Raw genomic sequence first — 3989 nt, 5'->3', positions numbered from 1 at the left:
GGGGGGGCGCGGAGACTCAGGAAGAACCTGGGAGCAGTGACCTCTGCCATCTGCCTTCAACTTCCTCCTTTCCTGTCATGCACTGTAATTCCCTTCAATTGCTTGCTCCTCCCCCAGCCAACCTAAGACTTCGGGAAAGCTTAATTTTACACTTTGGTTTATATATATATATGTATATAAAATGTGTTTTAAGAATTTCCAATCTTGTGCATCAAAAATAACTCCTGTGTCCTGCAAGAAATCGCAGAAGTACAGATATTACTTTAGAAGAGAGAACGTCTTTAGTTCTGTTTCTGATAGTCCTTATGTCTTGGATAAGGTATTTATTTTCTCTAGCAGGACAGAGAACCTTTAAATTGGAAACAGTGTAACAGTGTGTGTGTGTGTGTGTGTGTGTGTGTGTGTGTGTATTCCCCTCCAGGTAAAGATCAGCTCCAACACCTTGGCGGTAGAAAGACTGACAATCGGATTTTAAAATGGCCAAAGGACTTGAATAGACATTTCACCAAAGAAGATAAGCAAAAGATGCTCAATATCATTATAGTCATTGCCCCAAACCCCGGTTGTTGCCCCATCAATTCTGATTCACAGCAAGCCTACAGGATAGAGGATAGAACTGCCCCCACAGGGTTTACAAAGCTATAACTCCTTAGCAAATAGCCAGGCCCATCTTTCTCCCTCAGAGTAGCTGGTGGGCTCAAACTGCCAACCTTTCTGCTAGCAGCCAAGCTGACTCGTGGAAACCCTGCAGGGCAGAGGAGAGCTGCTCAGGGTTTCTGAGACTGTGAATCATTAGAGGAACAAACAGTTCCATCTTTTTCCTGCAGAGCCCTTGGTGTGTTTTAACCACTTACCTTGCATTTAGTAAGTAGCCCAGCTCTCAAGGAGCAGCAGCAGCAGCCACCGGGGTATAAGTCATGAAGGAAATGAAATCAAAACCATCATGAAGTAGCATTGCACCCCCATGAAGCTAGTTGTCGCGGAGTCAACCCTGATTCATGGAGACTCCGTGTGGGTCAGAATAGAACTAGGCATCCTAAAGCAGACAACCGGGCCTTTCCCCCCAGCTATCTCTGGGTGGAATTGAACCTGCAGCCTTTCAGTTAGCAGGGGATCCCTTGTTTGCCCCACTCAGGTCCTCCTTGCCCCCACGAGGATGCCTGGCCAATGTGAAGGAATCAGAACTCTGGTTCATTGGTGTTACGAATGTAGCCTGGTGCTGTCCTGTGGAAAAGTGGGGGGTTCCTCAAGTCCACTCCCAGCTAGAAAAACTCAAAACTCCTCACCATCCAGTTGATGCGGCTCACAGTGACCCTATAGGACAGGGTAGAACTGGCCCCGTGGGTTTCTGAGACTGTCACTCTTGACCAGAGTAGAAAGCCCTGCCTTCCGGCTTCAAAGCAACTAATGGCCGTTTAGAACTGCTGACCTTGCAGATCACAGCCCAGTACGTGATTACCACACCACCGGTTGCCTCATTCCTAGCTGCATACCCCAAATAATTGAAAGCAGAAATCAAGCAGATACGAGTGCGCTAATGTTCCGGGCAGCATTATTCACAACAGCTAAAAGGTGGAGACAACCCAAGTGTTGGATAAGTGAAATGTGTAACATATACAAAAGGAAGTTACATGGCACAGGGGGGAAGCATTAGGTGACTAACCAACCGACAGGTTGACAGTTCAAACCCACCAGCCACTTTGTAAAGATAGGGGTGGGGGGATGTCTGTTTCCATAAAGATGTATGAAAGTCATTGGAAACCCTATGGACCAGGTCTAGTCTGTTTAATGGAGTGTCTATGAGCCTTAGCCCCATGGCCCCGGGGCCTAAAGAGAGAGGAGGTTGATACATGGGACATTGACTCTTTAATCCCTAAAGACATTTACGCTAAGTGAAATAAAGGGGCACATATTGTGTGATCCCCGTTTTATGGAATATTCAGAATAGGCAAATGTACAGAGGCCAGAATGTCTCAGAGGCACGGGGGTACTGATGGGCGAGGTGTAGTATTAATTTAGGGTGGGGGGGGAGGGGGGCCAGCCCCCACTGCTAGTCACGCATTCATTAATGCACAATTGTATGGTTGAGATATATAAGTATTATATTAAAGTCATCGAGAGCATGAGAGGTAGAGGAGAGATTACAATCATGCAGTCAGACACATTTTATGGTAGCATTGCTCACCTCAGCCCAGCTTGGTGGTCCACGTGGAGAGAGGGGGAAGGGAAGGAGGACTGGAAAGGGAACAAGGGAGAGACGACCAGAGAGGAGAGGGGGGAAGAGAGGGGAGCAGGACCAATGAGAGCCCAGCAAGAGAGAGAGCTCTCTATTGTTGACCCACACCTATATACCTTTTGGGCATGCAAGCCCACCAATTACAGATAAAGACATACGTCACAGGAAGGGGTTGCACTATAGGTTATACAGCAATGAGAGGGGGTGGTCTAGGGACATACACACAATAGGAAGAGGGATTGGGGGTATACATGTGGCAAGATGGGCGGATCTAGATTTAGGATGGCAGCTTAACTTTGACCTGTTCCCTGGGTATCCATAGGAACCATTACCAGTAGGGTGTAAACCCCTCCTAATGGTCCCAAGCTTTAGCTTATTGTCCCCAGCAGCAAGGAGCAGGCCCACCCCTTGGTCTGGCGACTAACTGTCTTCAGGCAGGATGACCTCCCCCCACAGCGAGGGAAACAGGGTGCCTTGCTTAGAAAGTGGGAGCTTCTGAAAACATCTGGGAGCAGGTAGTGGTGACATGGAAGTCACAGATTGTACATAAAAGTGGAAGAAATGACAAGTGTTTTCTTTTTTTTGACAAGTGTTTTCTTACAGATATTTCAACACAACAGAAGGGGGAAAAAAAGAATCAGGCCCAAATTAGTGTAAATTCTTTCAAGATTATTATACTGATTCTTATTTCTATTGCAGGTCCTGAGGGTGGAGGCCCAGTGAAGGCCTTCAATGAAGGCAGCCTCTTTCCCCGAGCCCTATCTGAGACGGTATGTTAGTCTGGGATGACTAGAGAAACAAACCCAGGGGAGCTCATATGTGTATAAGAAAGAGCTGTATATAAAGAGTCATTGTATATTAAGAAAACATCCCAGCCCAGTCCAGATCAAGTCCATAAATCTGATATTAGCTCATATGTCTGATACCAGTCTATAAATTCCTCTTCAGATTCACGCAATGTATGCAATGACACCAAATGCAGGAAGATCACAGGCCAGTGGGTGGAAAGTCTGGGGGATCCAGTGGCGGTGGAAGCATTTCAGCACTGGTGTGTGTCTCCACGTGGCTCCTCCAGTTCCAGGGCTTGGGTTCTATCTTTGCTCCAAGTGGTTTGTCAGCAGGAAGGCAAAGCAGAGCGTGTGTGTATCTGACCTCTAGTGAGCTATTTATCTCCTTAGCACCTCCAAATGAGGTCATCAAGTTGTGACCTGATTGACAGGCTAAACTCCACCCCTTCACTCTTTTTTTTTTCTACCAAGGAGGCTTGCTGTTTGCACACCGGCCCCCACGAGGAGGAGGAGGACGAGCGGCTTAATTGGCTGCAGCACCCCTTCACTCTTAAGAGTCTCAAGTTGATATCAGATAATGCACCTACCTCAGGTAGCCTCCTCTGGGCCCTCAAATCAAGTTCAGGAAGCTTCTCTGTTAACAAATGGAGGGATGAGAGCAGGAGAAGGTAGCTTTGGGAAACTTGTCTTCCCTTCCCTCCACTTCCCTTAGCAGCTTCCTTGGCCAGGGAGTGGGGACTCCCTATTTGACAGACAGGAGACTCGTCTGATGTGGGATTTCCCAAAGGCCAGTGGCCAGAGAGAGATCAGGGAGTCTGATTGCGATGTGCAAAGATCCGTTCCGGCCTCCTGCTCCATCTCTATCTCTCCCACTCCCCAAGAAACTCAAAGGACTCCTCAACCTTCCCTGCACCTTTGCATCTCCCTGCCTTTGTTCTGCTGAAAAAGACAGCTCCACTCAGTGG

At 47.7% G+C, this 3989-nt stretch overlaps 1 pseudogene; it reads right to left on the bottom strand.

The window, feature by feature from the left end:
• Positions 1-3442: 3442 nt before the first annotated feature.
• On the bottom strand, positions 3443-3561 carry LOC115871283 (annotated as a pseudogene).
• Positions 3562-3989: the final 428 nt, after the last annotated feature.

This window comes from Echinops telfairi, unplaced genomic scaffold, assembly GCF_000313985.2.
Source record: "Echinops telfairi isolate 266 unplaced genomic scaffold, ASM31398v2 ScPeMD7_4225;HRSCAF=4972, whole genome shotgun sequence".
Taxonomy (NCBI): domain Eukaryota; kingdom Metazoa; phylum Chordata; class Mammalia; order Afrosoricida; family Tenrecidae; genus Echinops; species Echinops telfairi.
Note: the sequence above shows the minus strand (reverse complement) of the source record. Positions and strands in the feature narration are given on the sequence as shown.